This window comes from Leptonychotes weddellii, chromosome 2, assembly GCF_054177405.1.
Source record: "Leptonychotes weddellii isolate Sample4059 chromosome 2, ASM5417740v2, whole genome shotgun sequence".
In the NCBI taxonomy this organism is placed as follows: domain Eukaryota; kingdom Metazoa; phylum Chordata; class Mammalia; order Carnivora; family Phocidae; genus Leptonychotes; species Leptonychotes weddellii.
Genome location: NC_138370.1, coordinates 42050761 through 42064481, shown reverse-complemented (window position 1 = coordinate 42064481; position 13721 = coordinate 42050761). Strand labels below are relative to the sequence as shown.

At 39.5% G+C, this 13721-nt stretch overlaps 1 protein-coding gene across 4 annotated transcripts in view; it reads right to left on the bottom strand.

Annotated features, from left to right (window-relative positions):
- EXTL3 (exostosin like glycosyltransferase 3) overlaps positions 1 to 13721 on the bottom strand; it is a 141596-nt gene that overhangs the window by 116971 nt on the left and 10904 nt on the right. Inside the window, exon 2 of one of the 4 annotated variants that reach the window (XM_081810600.1) lies at positions 10588 to 10666. The exons of 2 other annotated variants lie outside the window; for them this stretch is intronic. The gene's annotated coding sequence lies outside the window, so the exon portion shown is untranslated. Of the gene's footprint in view, positions 1 to 10587; positions 11139 to 13721 lie in introns of those variants that run through there. One more of the 4 variants, XM_081810584.1, reaches the window with a different exon arrangement.

The following is a 13721-nucleotide window of genomic DNA, read 5'->3' as shown; positions in this document are numbered from 1 at the left end:
ATGGACTCTGAAAAACAAACTGAGGGTTCTAGAGGGGAGGGGGGTGAGGGGATGGGTTAGCCTGGTGATGGGTATTAAAGAGGGCACGTTCTGCATGGAGCACTGGGTGTTATGCACAAAGAATGAATCATGGAACACTACATCTGAAACCAATGATGTAATGTATGGGGATTAACATAACAATAAAAAAATTTTTAAGAAAAAGAACCACAAACAAAAAAAGGCTCAGCAGGTTGCAAAAAATATGTATACGATGCATCCTTTTGTTTATGAGGGAAAAATAAGAATGCAGAATATATTTGTATTTGCTTTAATATTCATAAGTAAACTCTAGGTGAATACACACAGAAATGAAAAGCTGAGACCAGCAGTGAGTTGAGGGAGGGTGAAAAGAGGGTGATAGGGAAGGGAAGGAAGGAGACTTTTGTTGCCTAAAAGGGCATAGATCTATTTTGAACCATGTGAGGGTCTTCCTATTCAAAACAACTAAGAAGAGAATAATGTAAAAACACCCTCCCAGGAGGCCCAGCAGAATGAGGATGAGGCTGGTTTTCACGGGACTCCTCCTCGTCCTGTGTTGGGCATGGACTTAGCGTTGGCCAGCTCTGTGAACAGCAGGGAAAATGAAAGGGACCGAGAGCACATAGTTTCTGCATGGCAGCACAGGGTTTTTTCTACTGGTGCCATCATGTCTGAGGCCTCTGAGCCCCTGCCCAGCTGAAATCCTTCCCCGCCTGGTGCCTCTCCTTCCCCAGAGCCTGGATCCCACCCCTCCCTGCCTGCCTTGTTGCCAGGAGGCTCATGCCCAGCCATCCTCATCAGTTACCAGAATCCTCAAGCAGCTGGCTTTAATTTTTGCTATGGGAGGGTAGAAGCGGGAGGGCAGGGTCGATGAAGTAAATTTCTATTAAGGGAAGAGTAAAGTGCAGGAGGTCAGAGTCTGGGACAGATGCCTGGCTGGCTGCCAAGTCAAGCTTAGAAACTACTCCCCAAAGATACCAGAGAAATCTGCCCAAATGGGAATGCTGCTGGCTTCAAGTCATGTAATCACGGGTAATTTTTTTTTCTGGTCTTTAGGCTTTGATGTGCTTTCCAATTTAATTTTTATTTTAAAATTCTTAGGATTTTATTTATTTATTTGAGAGAGAGAGCACGAGAAGGGGGAGGGACAGAGGGAGAAGCAGGCTTCCCACTGAGCAGGGAGCCTGATGCAGGGCTCAATCCTGGGACCCTGGGATCATGACCTGAGCCAAAGGCAGATGCTTAACCGACTGAGCCGCCCAGGTGCCCCTCCAGTTTTATTTTTAAATGAGCATAGATTACTCTTAGAAAACAAAAAATATTGCACACAATGTGAAAGATGTATATATTAAAAACCAAACCACCATTCTTACATAGTTCAGAAACTTTGAAAGATAAAGAAAGGCAGCTCAAATGGGCAGCATAAGAATTTCACAGCTGTAGGGGCACCGGGCTGACTCAGTCAGTAGAGCATGTGACTCTTAACCTTGGGGTCGCGAGTTCAAGCCCCATGTTGGGCATAGAACCTTACCTAAAAAAATAAATAAATAATAAAATAAAATAGAATTTCAAAAAAAAGAATTTTACAGTTGGAAACAGTAAAAATAAGACTACTATATTTTTTTAAAATTTTTCCTATAATGCTGAACATGTTACCTGACTGAATGTCAGTGTGACCTGCCCAGCCAGCCTGGGCAGAGTGGAACTGTCCATGGTTCCAGGGCAGGAAAGGGCAATCATTTAAGAGATGGCTGCATCAGTCCTAGGTCTCCAGGCCACAGACGGTGCCCCCTCTGTCTTACTCTCACTGGGTTTGAAACTCAGTATCTCGCTCTTCGAACTCAAATGATGATGATGGTCCTATTCATCTCAGAACCTTAACAAATACATTTTGAAAGTTGGCCAGTTTTTCTATCCGCTCCTTATTAATCGTGGGAAACATAAGCTAATCTTCAAATTACTTGAGTAAGTTTGGGCATAGTTGAGGCTAACAAAGTTTCGTTCCATTTAAAAAACAGTTCTATTTAAAAGAAAGTCAGTAGAATTACATGGAACATCGAGCCCCTCAATACCTGAAAAAAAAAAAATAGAGTGGACCTTGATGTTTGCAAGGGATCTATCCTAAACCCTCCCTGAATCCCAAAAGTGAGAACTACGCTATCGCATAAAACTTCCCCCTTTATTAGTCTTTTGATTATAAATGATAGGCACTCAAATGACAGAAAAGATAGTGTCTTGGAGGACAGAATTCAAGGAATGGCTAGACAACAAAATCTTAAAAGACAGGGGTGCAGTAGGCGACCACAAGAACAGGACCCAGGGACACATACACCAGCAAGACTCTGTCCATCTCCCATTTATCCTTCTCCACACAAGCCATGTTCATTGCCTGCTCCACATAGTAGGAAATACGGCCACTGAAAGGTTGGCAAGTATCACCACTGGCAAGGAGTTGTTCAAATGTTTTTCTGGTTTTAAGTTCAAATATGAGAAGAGTCTTTGACTGACCAGCAATGGTCAGGTGTCCACCCTGGACCAATGAGAGATAAAAGCATGGCAGTTCCTTCTAGAATGTGGTTGAAGTGAAGAACACCTGATCTCAATACTCAGAAGGTGCTAGACAGACCAAAATAAACAAACAAACAAACAAACAAAAACAGAGGGCTATTACACTCCAGTATAAAAGTGTATTCTAAAACTCAAAAACATAAATGACATTTCAACCTTTATGGGAGTCCTTTTTTATTTTTTATGCAGCAAAGCTGCAGTGGGATAAAGAGGCTGGGCCTTTGCCTGGGCGCTCTCAGAAGCTAAGATCCTCCCTCCCATATACCAGCCTCATAGCACACACAATTCAAGATCATTCCACCCTAGCTCAATCCAAACTGCTATGTGTCATGGACTTCTGACTGCTCACAGATGGTAAATTATAAATAACAAGGGTCTAGAATGCCTCAGAGGAAAGCATTTTTAATGGCAAGTGCTTCTCTGAAATGAATAGATAATATAAAAAGGCAGAATGGTTCTCAATGACCCTGTATTCTGACTCATCTGACACCACCTGCTCCTTCCCACCCACTCAATCACCAACTAACTCCTATTGTTTCTACGTCAATAACAACCCTCCCTTTAGTCCCTTCCCCTTGTTCTTCCACTGTCCTGGTTCAGGACATTATAACCAGGTTAAATCATTCTATAAATAGTAGAAAGAGAAATACGATGCCTGGAGTCTTGTTTGCCAAATACCTCTTGAGGAATAAATGATTTTTAGTCCCAAAGTTTAAGATTAATGAAGCCAAGACTAGGAAAATGACAAGAGCATGGGTGTTGAAATGAAATTGCTCTGGTCTGAACCCAGCCCTGTCACTTACTCTCTGCTTGACCACTGCCAGTTATTCAATCCCTCTGAGGCTGATTTTCTTATAAAATTGGCATAATAATATTTGTCTTGTAGACTTATTGTAAAAATTAAAACAGGTGACAGATTTCAAATTGCCCAGAATATTAAGGGAATATTTCATATTTGCTTCTGACATTAGAAGACTCGTGCTGAACTTACAGAGGTCAATAAGCAAATGCAAGGGAATGCGGATGCCAGAGACTAAATCTGCTCCCCTCCTCCCGTCTTGCTATGGCTCACAAACAAAGAACTGCCATTTTTTCCTCTAAGCCTGAAAGGTCTGACTAAATAGTAACTCTTGGTTTTCCCTGTTAAGCACTGCTTTGATGCAGAATAGTTATATGAACTGTTTCTTGGGACTGGGTATAGCTAGACTCTGTATTTAAGGAGACAGAAAAGTTTGAGAAAACTAATTCCCTGAAGGTTTTAGTAAAATTTGAGTAATTTAAGTCATTTTCACAGCATATTGTGGACTTAATGATAGGGTGGGGGTGGAGGGTGTGGCATGTGCCAGTAAGTTTAAATGTTTGAAGGATGAGGACTAACTTGGGGTATGAGACAGAAGATAGGCCTTTGGATCAAACACCTGGAGTATTTCATCCTATATTATTATATGATAGAGATTGCAATGGGAATATGATGATAGAAGATGGAATTAGAGGGGTGCCTGGGTGGCTCAGTCATTAAGCATCTGCCTTCGGCTCAGGTCATGATCCCAGGGTTCTGGGATCGAGCCCTGCGTCGGGCTCCCTGCTCTGCGGGGAGCCTGCTTCTCCCTTTCCCACTCCCCCTGCTTGTGTTCCCTCTCTCACTGTGTCTCTCTCTGTCAAATAAATAAATAAAAATCTTTAAAAATTAAAAAAAGAAGAAGATGGAATTAGAGAAGATTTTGCAGTATTGAACATGGATTCAACAAGAAAAATCTTCCTGAAAAAAAAAATTTTTTTTGTTTTAATCAAATTCAACATAGAGGAAACTAATCTCTTGTGACCTACTGAGGATAATGAGGTCAACAAAATCTCCCGAGAATCTGTAAACCAGAGAAGTTTTTATTTCTTTTTCCTTATTCCTAAAAGATCATCACTAGGGAAACCAATTCTGGTGCTAAAAGTAATACTATGTTGCTTTCTCCCATGTTAGGTAACATTTATAAGACTTTACATCTCAGGAAAAACCTCTTCTGTTGTATTATAGAGATTTGCTACTATCTTCCTAGCAAGTATCAGCAAACAACCAACATAAGTAATCTGTGAAAAGAAAATGTGAAACACTCTAGAAAAAAAGTAAAGATCTACATAAATAGAAAAACAGCCCATTTTCATGGATTAGAAGATTTAATGTTGTTAAGACGATACTACTACCCAAAGCAACACATAAATTCAATGTAGTCTCTATCAAAATCCCAAGGATCTTTTATTTGAAATGGAAAAACCCATCCTAAGAACTCGTATAGAATTTCAAGGGACCCAGAATAGCCAAAATAACCTTGAAAAAGAAGAACAAAGTTAAAAGATTCATGCCACTTGATTTCAAAACTTATTATAAAACCACAGTAATCAAAACTGTAGTGCTGGAATAAGAATAGACATATAGACCAATGGAATAAAATTTAGAGCCTAGCAATAAACCCCCAGATGTATGGTCAGTTGATGTTGATAAGGGTGCCAAGACCTCTCAAAAATGAAAGAACAATCTCTTCAAAAAATGATGCTGGGAAAACCAGATATCCACATGCAAAAGAATGAAGTTGACCCTTACTTTATACCATTTATAAAAATTACGTCAAAATGAGTGAGAGACCTAAATTTAAGAGCTAATACTATAAAACTCTTAGAAGAAAACATAGGGGCATATTTGTATGACCTTGGGTTTGGCAGTGGTTTCTTAAATGTGATATCAAGAGCATAGACAACACAAGAAAAAAATAGATAAACTGGACTTCACAAAAATCTAAAACTTCTGTGCATCAAAAGACACTATCAAGAGAGTGAAAAGACAACCCACAGAATAGGAGAGAATATTTGCAAATCATACATCCAATACAAGTTTAATATTCAGAATAAAGAACTCCTAAAATTCAACAGCACAAAAACAAACAACGCAGTCTTAAAATGGGCAAAGGGAGAGGTAGAAGTGAGAGGGATAAATAGGTGGGACACTGAGGATTTAGGGGCAGCAAAATTATTCTAGATGCTACTATGATGGTGGATATATGTCATTATACATTTATCAAATACATTTACACCTCTGATGTAAACTATAAACTTTGGATGATTTTGAAGCATTCGTATAGGTTCACTGATTGTAACACATGTACCTCTCTGACACTAAATTAGCTGATTCTAAAATCCAATATAAAAAACTAAGAATAACAAAAAATAATTTTGAACAAAGTGAAAACAACCTAGTCCCCCTCTCCCTATGAGATATCAAGATGTAAAAAATGTTACAGTATGTAGGCAGTGTTATATTGGCCCAGGAATAGACATCTAGATCAATCAACCAAAGAAGCCCCCAAACGAACCCAACTGTATGGAAACTTGGTTTCAGACAGATATAACAGATCAGTGGAGAAAGAACAGACTATACAATAAAGGTGCTGGACCAATTGATGAGTCTGTATGGAAGAAAAAGAAAAATGGATCCCTAACTGATACCAACCGCAGAATAAATTCTAGATGGATTACATGATTAATGTGAACATCAAAACTTGAAAACAATTTTAGAAAAAAATACACATATGATTTTGGAGTGGGAAAGAAAACATTTTTAAATAATACTTGAAAACACAATAAAGATTGTGAAATCATTGACTACCTTCAAATTAAACTTGTCTGTATACTGAAATACCCCATAAACAAAGCAAAAGACAAGCAAGAGACGTGGAGATCCCTGAACAATGCATGACTGGTAAAAGATCAGTAACCACTCTGAGAAACAAACAGGGTTTTAGAGAGGAGGTGGGGAGGGGGATTGGTTAGCCTGGTGATGGGTATTAAGGAGGGCACGTACTGCATGGAGCACTGGGTGTTATACGAAAACAATGGATCGTGGATCACCACATCAAAAACTAATGATGTACGGTGACTAACATAACATAATAAAATTAAAAAAAAAAAAAGATCAGTAACCAGAATATACAGTGAGCTACTTCCACCAATAAGAAAGAGAATAACATGACAGACAAAAAAACCAAGAGTATGAACAAATAATTCAACAAAGTGGAGACACAAATGGCCAATAACCACATGAAAAAATGTTCGGCATCATTATAAGGTAAATACAAACCATTAATGAGAGATCATTTCACATGCATCAGATCCGCAAAAAAAAAAAAATTTAAAAATCAGACAAGAGTAAGCACAACTAAGTGCAGAAGCAAAAACTGTCACATACACCATCAACTGGTACAATCAGTATGGAGAGAAATTTGGCCAAATCAGTGTGCATTCACAATGACCCAGCATTGCAGCTCTAGACAAACATGCTAGAGAAACTCCCAACCATGTGGACAAGGACACAGCTATAAGAATGTGCCTCAGAGCGTCATGTGTAAGTGTATTTATCCACGCATTTATATGTAGCAAGTGACGGGACAAAAGCATGCACCGTAATGATAATTTGGAACAGTGGTGGCCTCTTGGAAGGGAGGGAGGGAGGAAAGAGAAACTGGGGAGAGGTACACAGGGGGTTTTCAGCTACATTCATATTTTTTATTTAAAAAAAAAGCAACTGGAACAAAAAGGCAAAATGTGAAGATTTGACCAAATAGTTGTGAGTACATAATGTTCTTTACACTTCTCTAGATCCTTGAAATATTTCATCATAATAATTTTTGAAATTCTAGCGATAGTTATCTAACATGGCTTTGAGGACATGAACATTCCAGATAGTTGGGCAACTGCAGAGGAGGAGAGATATTCAGAGCTAGAGGAGCCAGGAAATGTAGATGATGCAACACCAAGAGATACAAATCGGAAGCATCAACTCTTTGTTTGCCTCCTGGGAGGATGATCAGCATCAAGGGAATCCCCCTGGGAATCTTCCCCAGACACCCTCCATGTGCCTCTCTCAAGGCTGCATCTCGACTTCTCTCTCCTGCTAATTGTGACTCCTTTTCTACACATGGAGAGGAGTCATTTATTCCTTCCCAGCATTTCCTGCAGAGATAATTAAGTATTTTAATACAAAATAAGGGAAACTCAAATGTCATTTCCTTGCAGCTCCTACTGCAGAGCAAAAAGTGTTGGCAAGAATATGAAGAAGGAACCATAAGCAAAAAATGAATGACTCACCAAGTGAAGGCAGGAAGGTGTGGTGGTTAAGTGGGTTTGAATACCAACTCCTCTACTTATTTGCTGACTTAATTTATTACATCTCTGATGCTCAGTTTCCAAACCAGCAAATAACAACAATAATTCCTACCTCACATGGTTAATGAGAAAATAAGGTTATATATAAAAACCACTTACACAGTGGCTGGCACATGACATATTAATAGTAATAATAGAAATTCTTATTATCAATAACCACGGGTTGGACTACATTGTATTTAATCTTTGCATTTGCTAGAATGTTAACTCCACAGTAACAGGAGAGTCTGTTTTGTCTCTTTTGTTCACTGATGTGACCCAAGCACCTAGAACTCTGGCGCATACTAAATAATAAATGTTTGTTGAATGAATGAATGTGAATCGCAGTATTTGGCACATATTAGGCACTTAATAGTTACTATTTATTGAGAGCTTACTATGTACCTGGCATTATACATTTTGTATCTCCTTTAATCCCTACAACAACAATGTATTATACTATCCCTTTTATACATGAGGAAGCTGAGGCCCAGAGAAATTAACTTGCTTCCCCAACCTCACAGAGTTAAAGGGAAGAGCCAGGATTTGAATCCAGACTGTCAATTTTCAGATATTTGTTGAATTCATTAATAAGTCATGGCTCAGAATTAACTTGGCAATTTAGTGCATGTTCAGAGTAGTTAGGGTAAGAATGACAAGTTACTCTGGGTGGCCTGGTGAATGCTTATGAAATTTACAAGAAATTGGTTACTCTTTTTTTTTTTTTTTAAGATTTTATTTATTTATTTGTCAGAGAGACAGAGCACAAGCAGGGAGATCAGCAGGCAGAGGGAGAAGCAGGCTCCCCGCTGAGCAAGAAGCCCAATGTGAGACTCGATCCCAGGACCCTGGGATCATGACCTGAGCCGAAGGCAGCCGCTTAACCGACTGAGCCACCCAGGCGTCCCTAAATTGGTTACTCTTAATTTAGTATTTATTATGTGTATCTATGTTCTAGTCCAGGAGTAGAGCCCAATAATATTTCCAATATCTCTGCTGGGGTAGTAATGAGGAAGTCCTCCACATTTTGCAGAGAGAGTCATTGGACAAAAAGTTGAAAAAGAAATGTCCCAAGGTTATAAGGAGAATTAATAAGTAAACTAGAAATAAAACCCAAGCCACCTGCTCTCTTCTCACAAGACTCCAACTAACATAGCTACTGATTTGGAATCCACTGCATCTAGGAAAGAACGGTATCAAGGCAAGAAAGTAAAATAAATCCTTTCCTATTCATAAGACCTCAAATATTTCCATATTTATTTATAACCAATTACTTCTCAAGAAAAAGGTCATATAAAATAACTTTATAGAAATTTATTGTAGAAAAGTTTAAAACACGGATAAAAATTAATTTCATTACATATAATCTTTGTTTATCCTCCTAGTCATTTTTGCATATTTCTCTTCTACAAAAATGGGATGAAACTGTACATACTTTATAGCTTACATTTTTCCAATTAATAAAGTGTAACTATCTTTATATGTCAGTAAATACATCATTTTTAACTAAGGAATCCCCTTGTATTTATATGTTAAGTCCCCATGGCTCAAAATTCAAGTTGTTTCTAATTCACCTCCATTATAAACAAGGCTGAGCTGAACATGTTAGAGCTAAATCTTTTTGCATGTGTTTAATTATTTTCATAGGATAGATTTCCAGAAGTAGACTTGCTAGGTCAAAGGGTTGCACTTGGAATTTTTTAATTTAAGCACGAACATCTGTTTTAAATATATCTTAACTTGTCTTTCACTTCATTTTTAGTTTCTTTTTTAGTATCAAGAACTACAAATACATGCCAAGCCCCGATAGAGACTGGTTGATTGAACATCTCCTTATATATTCCATTTCTCTCTCTCCTTTTTGGAAGAAATAGTGTCTGCAAGTTTAAAAGAAGGAAGTAAAGATGAAAACAAAACAATAATGTTGACCCAGAGTAAGAAAGACTAGTTGATAGTACCGTCTCTTCTCAAATAGGAATAATAAAAGTGCATGGCCAGTCAAGAAGGAAAGAAAAAAAGAAAGAAAGAAAGAAAGAAGAAAAGAAAGAAAGAAAGAAAAGAAAGAAAGAAAGAAAAAGAAAGTAGATGGCCCCACTAATCGCTAGGGAAATAAAATTCCATCATCAGAAGCATATGCAGGATGTTGTATTAGGCACAGAAAGATTTAGAAGAAATGAAATATGTAGGGCTAGTTCTAGCCCTTGAGAAGCAGGGCATCATAATGAAAATATATTGCACATTTTATTCTAAATTAATGCTTGAAGAACATTTATACACAATCTCTGAATGAACTGTCAAGGATTTTCTTTTGGAATAGGTCCATTAACTAGAGTGTCATAATGCTTTGGTTAAGTGGGCCCATTTTTGGTTTCCTTAAAGTTTTTAAAAAGTTGTTAATAAATTAAATTTTTAAATTAAAAAAAATTTTACTTAACAATTCTCCCCCATATTTGTCTTCTCACCCATATTCAAGTTCCATTATAATTATTCTTAGTAAGTTACTCTCATCCAGTCTTTTCTACACCTCAACTTGGTTTTTAGAGAAGCAATTCTCTTTTCAAGCTCCTGTTTCATAATGGACATCAGTCAGTCAGCCTCTCTGAAGAGGCAATGGAGAACAGAGTTCATACGAGTTAAACAGAAGTCTGTTACTTCCTTTACACAACATGAGTGTTCCTCAGATCAAATCCAGATGGCATCTACTTAGTAATTACCCGTCTGAGACAAAACAGTGAAGCCACTGAATCCGATGTGTAACTTCTAGTGTTTTGGGCAGTGCGTTAGAGAGCCAATGACATACACTATCAACCCTACCTGGGAGGCAGGACTCCAGAAGACACGTGGGCCTCTACAGACCAGGGAGTGGTTTTTCATCCTGAGAAACTGTTGGAATCTATTGAGACGTACAAGACCAGTAAGTACATTTTAAAAAGTAGAACATGTGAGGCTAGAGGCAATAAGAGTTCTTTGAATTAATATAAAAATCATACTACACTAGTCTGTTAATAGTGCTGATATCATGATATCATGGAAGGAGAAGCCACTCTAGACTGAGTTCAAGTCCAATTAGGTCTGTGACTTGTACAAGTTACAGACCCTCTGAGTTCCCTCTTCCTCAACTACCAAATGAAGTGAAATAGTGCTAGATGATGACTAGGTTTCTCTTCAGTTCTAAAACTCTACATTCTTTAAGGAGGGTCAATAAGCACATTTTTTAAAAAAGGCAGTAGACAGGGGCACCTGGGTGGCTCAGTCTGTTAAGCCTTCAGCTCAGGTCATGATCTCAGGGTCCTGGGATAGAGCCCCACCTCAGGCTCTCTGCTCAGCGGGAAGTCTGCTTCTCCCTCTCACTCTCCCTCTGTGCTCGTACTTTCTCTCTCTCCCTCTCAAATAAATAAATTTTTTTTTAAAAAAGGCAGTAGACATTGTATTCTAGATTTTCCAGTAGTTTATTGAATCAATCCAGATTCTAAAATCTAGAAGAAAACTGGAAAATCCCCTAGCACAATAATAAATACCCCATTTAATCTCACAATTCAAACAAATATTTATTGGGTGTCTTACTCTGATGCTGGGGATATTTCACAAAACAAGGGAAATACCTGCCTTCATGGACTTCACGGTCTGCTGAGGGATACGGATGATTTAACAATTACAATAGAGTATGATCATTGCTAAAACGGGAGAACTAGAATGTTCTAACAGGAAGAAATATGTACATCATACAGTATAGAAGGCTCTTCTCAGTACAGTTAAACCTAATGTGAGACCTGAAAGGATAAGTAGAGGTTCAGGAGGAGGGCGCTCAAGAGGGAAATGGTCCAGGTGGAGGGAGCAGTACGTGAAGGGGAGCGTAACTAGAGACAGGTGGCTAATCTGGCATCTATGGCCAAACTGCCTGGAACAGGGATGAGGTGAAAAGTGGAGTAAGGGGCGCCTGGGTGGCTCAGTCCTTAAGCGTCTGCCTTCAGCTCAGGTCATGATCCCAGGGTCCTGGGATTGAGCCCCGCATCAGGCTCCCTGCTCTGCAGGAAGCCTGCTTCTCCCTCTCCCACCCCCCCTGCTTGTGTTCCCTCTCTCACTGTGTCTCTGTCAAATAAATAAGTAAAATCTTTAAAAAAAAAAAAGTGGAGTAAGTAGGATTCCTATCACCCAAGTGCTTACAGAACCTAAAAGGGAGTTTCACCTTTAACTTCCTACCAATGCAGGGGGTCATCAAAGTTTGTATGGGCAAGTGATAGGATCAAATTAACATTTTCAAAAGATTACCCAGTCGATTAAGGTCATGGTCCCAGGGTCCCAGGATGGAGCCCCGCATCAGGCTCCTTGCTCAGTGGGGAGTCTGCTTCTCCCTCTGCCTGCCATTCCCCCTGCCTGTGCTCTTTCTCTCTCTCTCTCTCTCTCTCAAATAAATAAATAAAAATCTTTAAAAAAAAAGATTATCCTGGCTGGGGCACCTGGGTGGCTCAGTGGATTAGGCATCCAACTCTTGATTTTGGCTCAGGTCATGACCTCAGGGGCGTGAGATAGAGACCCGCATCAGGCTCTGTGCTCAGCGCGGAGCCTTTTTGAGATTCTCTCTCCCTCTCCTTCTGTCCCTCCCCTGGCTCATCCTCTCTATAAAAAAATAAAGAAAGAAACAAACAAATAAATACAATCTTAAAAGAAAAAAAAAGATGACCCTGGCTGTGATGTAAAGAAAAGATCGAGAAAATCACTGGGAGGCTGTTGCAGGAATCTAGACAAAAAGTGGTGGTCTGGGGCACCTGGGTGGTTCAGTCGGTTAAGCAACTGCCTTCGCCTCAGGTCATGATCCTGGAGTCCCTGGATCGAGTCCCGCATCGGGCTCCCTGCTCGGCGGGGAGTCTGCTTCTCCCGCTGACCCTCCCCCGTCTCATGTTGCTTGCTCTCTCTCATTCTCTCTCTCTCAAATAAATAAATAAAATCTTTAAAAAAAAAAAAAAAGTGGTGGTCTGAACTAAAATACTGGCAGCAGGGAGGAAGAGAGATTTAGAAGTTGGGATGGGACATGATGATTAACCAGTAGGGGAAGAGGAGTCAAAAAATGATTCCTAGAATTCCAAATTAAGAAATTGGGTAGAAGTTTTTCCATTGTTTTTTAAGAGAACTGGATATAAGCCGGGAGTTGCTGACAGGCAGTTTGCCATCATTTGGAAAGAGCATGGAGCCAACAGAGATGAAAACAAAGCTGAGAGAGAGAGAGAGTGAGGCTGTGATGTCCTTATTTTACATCTCTGGACCAGCTATCCCAGCTCTACCACTGGACTTTATGGGCACATGAATCAGTGTATTTGCTTCGCTGTGGTTTTTGGTGGTGGTGATGGTGATGGTGGTTTGGTTGGTAGATTGTTTAGTTAAGTTTGATTTGGGGTCCTATTACTTGTAATCAAAAAAGCCTTGGGAAGAGTGGGGACAGTGGGAGTACAGAGCCCAGGGTAGAACTATCATTGAAGAGATAACACAGGACGATGAGCCCAAGAAGAAAGCAAGAGGAAAAAGGAACCCAGGAAAGTATAGTGCCAGATGAAGATAATTCTTCGAAAAGAAGCATGTGGTCAGTAAAGTCAAATGCTTTTGAGAGATAAGACAAAAGCATTGGGGTTAGCAACAAGGCAGTAGTTGGTGGCCTTTGTGAGGACAGTATCAGTGGAGTGATGGGAATACAAGCCAGACTAAAAGGGAGCTGAGATGCTGAGATCAGGAAGTAGAATAGAAACAGCTCTAAATTAAGAAGCTGAGTTGTGAAGAGGAGGGCTGCCTGAGGGATAGGTTTTCAAATGGATGGGATAGAAGCATATATAAAGGCTAATGAGAAGAACTCAACAATCACTGAGAGAGGTCCCTGAGAAGAAGGGGGGAGAAGGTTCAGAGAACCAGCTCGGCACAGACTTAAAGGTTGGCCCTAATTCAGGGGAAGGGTACCTCTT